This window comes from Euprymna scolopes, chromosome 15, assembly GCF_053919585.1.
Source record: "Euprymna scolopes isolate OS-2025 chromosome 15, ASM5391958v1, whole genome shotgun sequence".
NCBI lineage: Eukaryota > Metazoa > Mollusca > Cephalopoda > Sepiida > Sepiolidae > Euprymna > Euprymna scolopes.
In genome coordinates this window covers 111,301,972-111,314,612 of record NC_136496.1, presented here as the reverse complement: position 1 = coordinate 111,314,612, position 12,641 = coordinate 111,301,972, and positions in this window count along the sequence as shown.

Below are 12,641 nucleotides of genomic sequence, written 5' to 3'. Positions count from 1 at the left end.
CACAGAAGAGACATTGCGAGCCTATCTTTTTGTTTTATCGTTATTTCCATGGCAGGTGCTCGTCTGAGCTCCAATCTCTGCCCCCCTCGCTAATCTTTCCGAAAACACCCGTCTAGCTGAAACCACTGTCAAAAATTTCCCCCACTCTTTATCTGTGTCTAAATCAAAACGTAGATTCCATGAACAAAGCTTCTTTCTTAGAACTGCATGCCTGTGGAACCCTGTTCCTCTGCCTGCTTCCCACCTGACTACAACCTGGATGTCTTCAAGTCCAACGTAAACAAATTCCTGATGAACCGCCCCCTTAAGTAGACACTTTATTAAATCTCCACACTAACGTACTGTACATGCAATAACCCTCATCCCTGAGTGGTCTCCGAGCCTTAATAAGTGGTGACCACCTTTAAAAAAAAATATTGCTTCCATAAATAGGCGTACATATTAAAAGATGACAGGAACATATATAACGATGATGAGGGAGACAGTTATGCATTTCTTATATTTCTTGGGGACTTTGTATTAACACTTCTTATAACACAGAATGATAATGACATTTATATCAGACAGGGGATTGTTCTTCTTAACACATATTGAGGGGAGGAGATACATAATCTTCGAAGGGTTACACAATGTTTATTATAAGATGATAAACACAATTACCTTTCATTGGTGATGAAGGATGACACAAGACAACAGTTGCAAAATAATGATTTCTTTATTTATCTGATCGGCCGGTCGATGACGTCAGGAATTCAAATTTGGATCTACATAGTCTAAATGTTCTCCCTTCGCTTCCAAGGGAACAACTGACTGGCTCTCTTGCTGACTGGCTAAAATCTGAACCCATAATGTGGAGAAATGGACTTGGTCTAGGTATTATTAATTTCGCATTATTTGGATTCATCGGATTACTGTTTTCATCTTGAGTGTCATTCTCACAACGTTTCGGTCGATGTAATCTACGAGCTTCTCCGGGTGTCGGGAATGTTTCTGTAACATTTGGGAGTTTAGACTGAATTTCGAAGGAACCCTTTATTTCATGGGGGTAGCACGCTCTTGTTCCATCAGCCAAGACTGGATAGAAGTCCGCAAGGACTCGTGGCGCACTGGTTAGAATACTTGGAAAAATCAGTTGTAAAAGATAATATTCTCCAGAAGATTGAAGGTTCAATTCTCAGTGTGGGCGACAGAAAAATGCAATTACGAATTACTTAGGAATGCTATCCAGTCATGGCTGATGGAACAAGAGCATGCTACCCCCGTGAAGTAAATAAAGGGTTCCGTTCGAAATTTCGTCTAAATTACCGAGTTCGACAGAAACATTCCCAAGTTCGACAAGATACACCTGAAGAAGGTCGGAGGTTATATTGACCGAAACGTTGTGAAAATGACACTCAAGTTGAGAACAGTAGTCCGACGAATCCAAATAATACGAATAACCAATCCTTATTTTAAAAAAATCAGAAACATATTATTGATTTACAATACTTTAATTTTATGTTCGTACACATTCGAAATAATTTCGTGAATAAATCTGAAGGAAAGCGATAAAAAAGAGTAATTACTGTAATTTTATCATTTACTTAACAATGAATTTGTGGTGAATGCGTATAGCCAAGCGTTATTTTTTCTCTCTCTCAAGATTTCTATGACGCATTCTCTTTTCTTGCATGTTTTAAGGGTAATACGTTTGATTTCAAATATTGTTTATTTCTTTGATTAATATAATTAAAATATTTGCACAATAATTAATTTTAAAATAGAAATAAAGTATAACATGGTCTTAATGTGTGCAGGGTGTAATAATGATAATGATGATGATAATAATAATAATAATAATAATAATAATATATATATATATATATATATATATATATATATATATATATATAAACCAAAAAAAAAAAAAAAACAAATACAAACACAAACTGGAGAGAGTACTTGAAAACGAAAGCCACAAAATAGTATGAATGGAGGTACAAGCAGATAAACTTATCCAGGCAGGGAAATCGGACGTCATGATAATGAACACGTAGAAAAAAAACTGTCAAATTGTAGATTTTGCCTTCTAAGCAAACCATCGGATGACGATCAAAGAAACGGAAAACAAAGCAAATACACGGAGCTTACCAGAGAACTGAAAGAGATATTGGACATGAAGAAAATCAATATAATATCAATAATTGTATGAGCACTAGGAAGAAAATGAAAAAACAAAAAAAAAGACGAGGAGAAATTGGAATTGAAAAGGAGATTAAGACTATACAACAAACGGCAATGATGAAAACAGCCGACATCTTAAGGAAAATCCTCGAATACGGAAACGAAACCATATATATAAAAATTTGAAGTAAAACTCCGAGTAGATATAGTATTTTTTGTAACTTCCAGGTTTAAGAAAACCCCAAATGTTTTAACCTTATTATAGAAAAAAAAGTTGTTTTTTAGGTTTTTCCGATGAGTCGGGACACACACACACACACACACACACACACACACACACACACATGTACATATATTTCCGCCCTTTTCAGAAGTTTCTTAACGGTTGAGCGCTGTCTGTTGAAATGAAAAAGTCGGTTATTTTACCTGCGTGCGAGATCGTGACACTTTAATCGCTTTATCATTATAGACTGTTCGTGTATAACGTTTATGCCTTTATAAATATTTAATTTTACTTGAATATCGTTGTGGTTGACCGTGGCTCTATGGTTTGTTCCTTGCAAATGAAGACGGAGATGGCTTTGTGCATGGTTCGAATCCCACAACCAGCGGCAATAACTTCCTGCACTGATGATTCCCGAAGGATGAAACACTAGTTTCTGTAAGCATTATATATATATATATATATAGAGAGAGAGAGAGAGAGAGAGAGAGTCACACACACACACACAAACTAACTTTAGCACGTTGTTTCTTATATTTGTTAAATCACAAAATTTATTATGTCTTTAAAAACATTTGCGTTTATTGATAATTTTTTATTGCGTCAAATCCTATTTGTGTTGCGTAATTTATTTTTAACTGTTTTTGCTACTTGTACAAATCAGTTTCAATGGTTGTCAATATTCTCCCGGCAGCATAGAATAACGACAACAGTCTAAAAGTGACCACTGAAATTAATCTCAGGTTCCTGAAACGGACGACGAAAAAAAAAAATGCCAAAAAAACAAAAAAAAAAAAAAAACTAAGAATCCCGGAAAACGCCGGATAGGTAGAACTATTAAATAAATATAACTGAATCTTAAATCAGGTCAAAGCAGTAATAAACCATATAAGACAGTTTTATCGTTGAACTCATCTATTAATTAAGGCTGAAAATAGATATATATGAGAGAGTCAAGTTGCTTGTCTCTCACCGCATGTAGCATATATACCGAACAATATTTTTCTTTTTTTATGTGTTTACAAGAAGCGCCGCATCATACCATTCCTCCTCTGTGCATATCAGATGTGCAACTTCAACATTCAAGTATTTAAGCCGTCTATAAAGACTACATAGTTTCAATAGAACTTTCGAAATGTGGCACGTCCGCATTTATATTCATGTTCGTGCAGAATAAAAAAAACAAGAGGCATTATTTTGGAATGTACTTCGTAGATGTAAGAAGGTAAATGGAGGGACTACTTTAAATTGCGATTGTTAGTTGTTACCGCTATCTAACAAAGCTTTCCCTATTATAGAAGGACACGCCTATCGGCTTTATTTTGCAACAATTGCAACACTTTTTTATCGTACCAATGTCGCACTCTCTTACTCTTTTCCAGCTACAGGAGCTTCAGCTTCTGTTATCATTTTTATTTGCTTGAATTATGATTCGGTTATGTAATTTTATTTGGGGAATGTTTTCAATTTTGTTGTTTTTGTAGATAACGATTTAACGGAACATGAAATAGCAGTTGGTAGAGGTAAGTTATGTTTGTTTGCAACCTTAACCCTAATGTATACTTTATCTGCAGAGTAAACATTGAATCTTACCACTAGCATCACTAAAAGTGGTATCTTTACCTCTTTACCTTTTATGGGTTCGGTTCTTTTTAACCACTCTACACCTAATATCATCGCCCGTTCCAAATTTAAGATAATATATAGCCTATTTTTTACAAAGGGGTCACCACTTATCAAATTATAATTATATTTTAGAGTGTTTTAGGAGTGTAAATGAGTTTTGCGACATTTCATGACAGTTGCGGATGGTTTGCGGACAGTCTTAAGTTTGCTACGGTTGACGACAGTTGCCAGTTGGATACAGTTTGAGGAGAGTTGCGAGTTGGACACAGAGAACGCTGCTCGTAGCTCGGAGCATATGGGAAAATAAATTGATCAACCGACAACAAAGAGACTTGGGCATACGACTACTAAGATGTGGCTTATAGCGTGTATAGAGTATCAAAGTTTGCGTCTTTTTGTGTTTTATTTTATTTTTATACTTGTGAATCCGTGTGCGCCTCACCCCCTCGATAGCCGCCAGTGTGAAATAGGCTAGAAGAGAAAACGAAGAAGACTATGGAAACAATGTTGTGGTTGGCCATTGTCGAGCGGGGATCACGTGGTCGCACATTGGAATTTTTTTTATGTTTTCATATTTGCATTTTTTGAAAAAGTTATGATCAAATCGTAATTTTGAAAGATTATATTTACATCTGAGTAAAAGTAATAAAAGTTTGCGTTCGGATAAAATCGAAAGCTGAATAAAATTATTTGTTTAGACAACTCAACTATGGCTTGATTTAATGCCTATATTTTTAGGTGAAACAGAGTCTTTCATTGTCCAACCAATCACAAGAAAGAGGAAAATACGACACGAATTATGATTCAGTAACGAGTCATAAAATACGCCAATGAAAGAATCAATATTTGAGAATTCATAATACCGTCAGTCAGCTCATATACTATGTTCTAATAAATATTTCACGATGAATTTTTCTTGTTTTTTTGGATTGCCGACAGAAGCAAAATTCATGGCCAAGCTGCGTCAACGTCAAGACTGTGGATCTTCTGAACACAACTTGGCGTAGAACGATTTAAAGAGAAACTAATGGAAACGCATGCGATCTATAATGTATCAAACTATCTGCAATGCCAAGTCACACAGGATGCGGTCGTGGGTGAATTCCTCAGCATATAGGGGAATATTTGGTGACACGATAATTAACTTCTATCTTCACCATTCCCCCCTCTTCTTCATCACCTTTCTTCTTTGTCCAGCCCATTTACGCACACAACTCAAGTCGATGTCTGTACGAGGGGCGTGCAATAAGTAATGCCAGTTTTCCAGTTTTCTGATCTAGCTGAAATTTTGCATGTGCAATGATTTATATCTCTACGGGTTATGTGGTAAATTACAGCTCTGAACTAATTGTGGTTTCTCTTTTACAGGTGTTTGAACTGAGTCAGGTGTGAAATCGAACCTGTTGAATGTCGAGCAGTGATCCGGTTTTTGTATTTAAAAGGACGCACACCACAGGAGACTTTTGATGAAATGAAAGAAACTTATGGTGATAATGCCCCATCATATGACCTTGTAAAACGCTGGCATCGTGAATTCAAACATGGCCGAAAGTCTGTAGAAACAGCTCCCAGACCTGGTCGCCCCCCTTCTGCCATTGATGAGGCATCTGTTCGTCAAGTTGAGGCTGCCATTTTGGAAGATCGACGCATTACTATTCGCCCAAGATGTCAAGATTAGTACAGGGTCTGTGGAAACTATCATTCATGATCATTTGCATATGCATAAGGTGTCTGCCAGATTGATTCCCAGGTTGCTCACACCATTCCAGAAGCGAGAACGCGTCGAGTGCTTGAGGATGAATTTGGAGATGTGCCAAGAAGATGAGTCAAAGTTTTTCAAAAGACTGATTATACAGGATGAAACCTGGGTCCATCACTATGATCCAGAGACCAAAACCCAGTCAATGCAGTGGAAGCACTTGGACTCACCATCTCCAAAGAAGGCAAGGGTGCAGCCCTCCGCTGGCAAGGTCATGCTCACAGACTTCTGGGACCAGGACGGAGTAGTGATGATAGATTTCCTGACAAAGGGTACCACAATTAGAGGAACCTATTATGCTTCACTTTTGAGGAAATTAAGGGAAGCTATCAAAATCACGAGGCGGGGCAAGATCAGCAAAGGAACCCTCCTCCTGCAGGACAACGCTCCTGTCCACAACTCGCATGTCGCCAGATCAGAAACACGGGCGTGTGGTTATGAAATCCTACCCCATCCTCCCTACTCTCCTGACCTTGAACTCTCTGACTTTCACCTCTTCCCAACCATGAAGTTGTTTTTGAAAGGAAAGCGTTTCCCAGATGATGCAGCCTTGATTTCTGAAGTCATGTCGTGGTTGGAAGACAAACCTGAGGTGTTCTACAAAAATGATCTCCAGAACTGCATCAAACGCTGGGAGAAATGCATAACTCTGGGTGGTTCGTATGCAGAAAAAAAACTAATAACTGTGCCAAGTTTCGTTGCTCTACTACTACGGGAAGTGGGTCAGGGGCATTACTTATTGCACGCCCTCGTAAACTATATGAAAAAAAAACAGAGTTATTTTTCTTTAGTTGGTTACTGGAAAACAGACTACATAATAGCATTAATAGATGTGATTAGGTCTTTTTTACCATGTAGTCACCGCTTATCAAGGCTCAGATGCCACTTAAGGATAAGGGTTGATAACATTAAATGATATAAATAGCCATTTTACACCTAAATAATCGGTTTAATTTTAGATACGAGTATTATACATTTAGATTTACGATAATTAAAAAAATGTCACCTTTGTGGATGTTTGTTGTATATTTTTCAAGTTTTAACTGGATATACAAGTTGTGCAAACAGACATTTACCTTTTATATAATAGAATAGTTTTGTGCTTAAAAGAAATGGAAGACAATTGTAGGTCATTTTGGATCTTGTGTAGTTATAAAAGTCTGACTTTCAATAATAGAATATTTGTAGCTCTTCATTGTTGAATATGTTTTGTAGAAGAGACCTGCCACTAATGAAAAAATGATTTTTTTAAGAATATAGTCCTGCCAGTAATGCATAATGTGCACATACACATGCCTCAAGCTACGGTTAGGTTTAAGTTGTACACAATACAAAATAAACGCCACTGTGGAACGTATCGCGGAATAAATGATATCTATTTGTGTGAAGTTTATCTACAGACAGAAATATAGTGGGAACTATATTTTTATGTAATGTATGCATAACATAAATGGATTTCGTTCTCTTGACATAATAATAAAACTTTTTTTACTGCAACCCATATTTTCTCTATTTTGAGATGGTAAAGTATTTTAGTGGGTCAGGACACGTTTTTTATATTTACTAAAGTGCCACCACTTATCAAGGCATAAAGCCCATTGAAAGTTAGATGTTTCTTGAGTGTATACTATTTAGTTCTGTCTAAACATAATCAGATTAGGTTTAGAGTTAATATTAGTGTCCGTATCTCGACTTTGTAATCGATGAAATTCAGGTTTCTCGTCATACACATGTAATGTTACCCAATACGTTGTAGCCTCAGTCGTAAAGTAGACAAAGAAAAGAAATGAACTTCAACTCGCTTTTTCCTGTTGCAACAACTACGTTTATTTCCTCATTCTCCTGCCACGCGTGACTTCCTGTTACGGGTGTGGCGCCTCTCACGTGATTGTTTTCTCGAACGTGCTCTCGAACTACGTCTCTAACGAGATAGTCTTCGCGAACGTGCTATCTCCTTTTTATAGTCTTTTCCGCCCTTACCTTGACGTCATTTCGATCACGCATTTGCATATAGCCTTCCGCGCTGTTACACACAATGCAGAATAAACGCCACTGTGGAACGTATTGCGGAATGATGGACACCTCCCTTGTGTGCGTTTATATGCATGAATATATGTATATATATGAATGACAGAATTCTAGTGGGAGCGATCTTTGGATGCTAATACTCAGTGACATAAAGTATTCTGTCCTTTTGACTAAATAATATAACTTTTTTTTCTTTTTTCTTTTTTTTACTACAACCAGCATTTTATCCGTATTTAGGTGGTGGTGATATTTTTGTCAGATATATTATAGAAAAGATCCCGGGAGAAATAAACGACAATTAAATTAATACGATTTCTACACGTAATAAACGCCTTTGTCTGAATTTCAGGATGTCGGCCTGACATATATATATATATATATATATATATATATATATATATATATATATATATATATATATATATATATATAGGATGCTGCTGCTCTTTTGCTGAGGCATGCGCTCGGCTATTTTGCTATGATGGAGAAGCGATATCATAGAAACATTACGGACTGCTCGATTTTTCCATCTTAGTCAGACATGCCTGAAATGTGTTGCTTAGCAATATTTATCACTCTCGGAGTCAATGAGCTACTTGCCTTGTCACCATGACGGATCAATATATATGTGTGTGTGTGTGTGTGTGTGTGTGTGTGTGTGTGTGTGTGTGTGTGTGTGTGTGTGTGTGTGTGTGTGTGTGTGTGTGTGTGATCGACTTTAGGAAAGAGTAATACAAACCTAAGGATGGTACATCTTTGGCCTAATGGATACGATATTTATTAATGTCTCTTTGAATATTTATATATAAAAAATATCTTTCAGAAGCATCGCATCCTTATTTACGTATATTTGCACACCACATCATCTGCGTAAATTAGATGACAAAATAATATATTTGTTTATTTCTATATAAGAATAATAAAGAAAATAATTCTTCTAAATAGATAAATAAATAAATAAATAAATAATAATAATAAATAATAATAATAATAAATAATAATAATAATAATAATAATAATAATAATTAACGAGAAGGGAAAAAATGACAAATTATAGATTTTGCCGTCCCAGCAGCCCCCAGGGTAAAAATCAAAGAAAGAGAAAAATGAAACAAGTATGCGGAACTTGCCAGAGAACCTAAAGGAATCTGGAACCTGAAGAAAATCAATATAATACCAATAATTGTAGGAGCATTAGGAACAGTTCTCAAAACTTTGAAAAAAGACTAAGAGAAATTGAAATCGACAAGAAGACAGGTTATGAAACGAATGGTAATGCTGAAAACAGCTGAAGTCTTAAGGAAAACCCTTAAGTGCAGAAACTAGTCCACATGAATGATAAATTTAAACCGGGTATATATCAACTGCAACAGAAATGGAACAGAAAGGTGCAACCAAGATAACTGATACATCAAAAGTGAAAAGTGCCTATTTCCCCTGCACCACGACTAGCACCGCACCAAAAAGTCGAAGTGTTAAAGAGGATGGAAAGACCGAGGAAAGAAAGTACTAATTAAGCCTCAACTGAATGAGTGCAAGGAGGACTAAGATTTTGGATAGGCTTATTACCACTCAAATTCCAGTGAATACCAATGGCCGCTACCAACGAGAAATCAATGGTAAACGGTTGTTGCGATAACGCAAATTAATTTGCAAATGGTATCGAAAGAGGTAAAGAGTACTAGAAATCTGGGGAGGCTTGTCGTTACTAAGACTCCAGGAAACAACACAAGTTGTTCTCAAAGACAATTCTTTGATGATGGCCTGTGTGAAAACTCCTAGTGAGTGAATAATAATAATAATAATAATAATAATAATAATAATAATAATAGTAATTCTACCCTTAGTGAACCTCTGTATTTCCTCCTATGACTGGATACACACTATGCGTTATACAAATATCTGTGCATGATGTTGCTAAGCTTATCAAAAATCTTGATTCCAGTAAAGCAACTGGCCCCAGACGGCATTCCAATTATAGTGCTCCAAAAACTTCAACCGGAACTAACGCCCATACTTACAAAGCTGTTCAATCGTTGCCTAAAAGAGAAATACTTCTCCACACACTAACAACTTCATCAGTTTGCCCCGTATTTAAAAAGTCAGTTACTTCTCAGTACGGACCAATCAATCTCCTATGTGTCATAAGTAAGTTGCCGGAATCTGTAATAACTGGAGAAGTGAATGCAGTATGGTTTCTGTTCTGTTACATCTACAGCTTATGTTCTAACTGTAATATCACATAGGATTAGTGAATCTTGCAATGAAGGTTTCGTTTCTAAAGCAATAGCTCTTGATGTACCAAAGGCTTTTGATAGAGTATGGCATAAAAGTCTACTTTATAAGATAGCCAGCTACGGAATAGTGGAAATGTCTTCTCAGTTATTAAATCCTTTCTCTCTGATAGGCTTATAAGAGTAGTCCTCGAAATCAGAAGTTCAAAGAATCAATGCTGGCGCCGCTCAGGCTTCCATCATGGACCCAACTCTCTTCCTGATCTTCATCAATGATCTCCCAAATCACATTCTTAGGTCATTCGTAGACATTTATGCAGACAACACCACAATTGATTGCAACACTTCAAAGGCCAACGATGACCACGATCTTTTTTATTCTCTCTATTCTGATTTTGAGCACATGGTGGAATGGAGAAAAAGGTGGCTGGTTCGTGTCAATGCAGCTAAAGTCAAGCTTCTCTCTTTTCATCATAATCATTCTGGCCCTCTTCGGGCCACAATTGAAATGAATAGCTCCCGTTTTGGGAAAGTACTATGTCTTGACGAGCTTCTGAGTTTGACCTTTACTCCTGATCTGAAATGAAACACATACATCAAATCTGTTGCCAAGATCGCTGGCAAAATGATTGGATCATTCTACCGCTCCAGGAGATATCTCACTGCTGATGCAATTCTCTATCTGTATGAGCCAAGTACGTCCTAAAATGGAGTACATTTACCACAAGCGAGAATAAGCTGTTCGACATCTCCTATCATGTTTTGATAAAGTTAAAAACCGACTTCCAAACGTAGTAGGTGATGCATTTTTCATTCCCTATAACATCTTTCCCATAGAAGAGACGTTGCAAGCTTATTTCTGCTCTATGGCAAGTGCTTGTCTTTACTCTAATTTATGGTCTCTCTTGCTAAACTTTCACAAAGACACTATATTAGCTACAACCACTATCGACATTCCCTCCCACTCTCTATCTATGGTTAAATCTAAATGCAGATTCCAGGAACACAGCTTCTTTCCTAAAACTGTCTGCCTGTGAAGCAGTGTTCCTTTTGCCAGCTTCTCGGCCATTGTAGCCTTCAAGTCTAATGTAAACAAATTCTTGTTCAACCGTCCCCTTAAATAATCAAATTGTAGCCAACTTAAATCATTGACGATTATAACACTACCACCTTACATCCATTAATCCTTATCCTTGAGTGGCTTTCCGACCTTGATAAGTAATGACTTTATTGTAAAAAAAAAAAAAATAATAACTGGCACCACACCAAATAGTTGAATGGTCAAATATTATGGAAAGATAGAAAGTAGACCTCTACTGGATGAGTGCTAAGAGAACTGGGACTTTGGAGAGACTTACTGTCACTGAAATTCCAGTGATGACCAATGGTCATTGCCATGAATCGCAAGCGACTGTTGCAATTCATGGCAATTAATTTGCCTGTGTGAGATCTCCCAGTGAGTGAAATATTAATAATAATGATAATAATAAGAAGAAGAATAAATACAATAATAAAATACTACTACTACTACTACTACTACTAATAATAATAATAATAATAATAATAATAATAATAATAATAATAATAGGAATATTAATAGTAATAACAATATTACCAGTAATAAAAATAATAATAACAACTATAATAATAATAACAAAACAATAAAATGATAAAAAAATGAATAATAATAATAAAAATAATAATAATAAATAATAATAATAATAATAATAAAATAATAATACATAAAATAATAACAATAATAATAGCAATAATAGTAAAATAATAATAATAATAATAATAATGAGAATAATAATAAAATAATAATATTAACAGTATAATAATCATAATATTAACAACCACAATAATAATAACAATAATAATAAAATAAAAATAATAATAATAATAAAAATGATAAAAATAGTAAAAACCAGAATAATAATAATAATAATAATAATAATAATAATAATAATAATAATAATAATAATAATTACAACAATAACAATAATAATAACAATATAACTAAAATGAAATAATAATAATAATAATAATAATAATAATAATAATAGTAAGAAGAAGAAGAAGAAGAAGAAGAAGAAGAAGAAGAAACAACTACTGACCATGCAGAATAGACTACATTCGAAATGTTATACTGACTATACGTTAAGGAGGTAATAATTGACATTTGTTTAAGGAGGACATGATACCAGTAGACATTATCTCGAGGTGAAAGGAGATCCCTATTTACTTGCGTCTCCATATGAAAATCTATGATAATAAAGGGCCCTAAGAGGCTACCATTTTTTTTCCGGCCTCTTTGTTAAGATCAAAGTGTAGTATTGTAATGACAACTGAAATTGATTGACAAACGGTGAAACAATCTGAGGGGAATAGGTGAGAATACAATTTGTTAAGAATAGGATAGAAGATGAACAACGAACTCCTCTCCCCAAATTCCCCAATGCTTTTTGAATCTTGTTTCGAATTTGTTACATTGTTATTTATATATTTAGAAAATAATTTAAAGTGTAGTCCGTTCGGTCCCAGGAAACCGTCGTTCCTTGTCTCACATACTGCTTTGGTATTAGGAAAGGGTTCTTTGCTTTTCGTT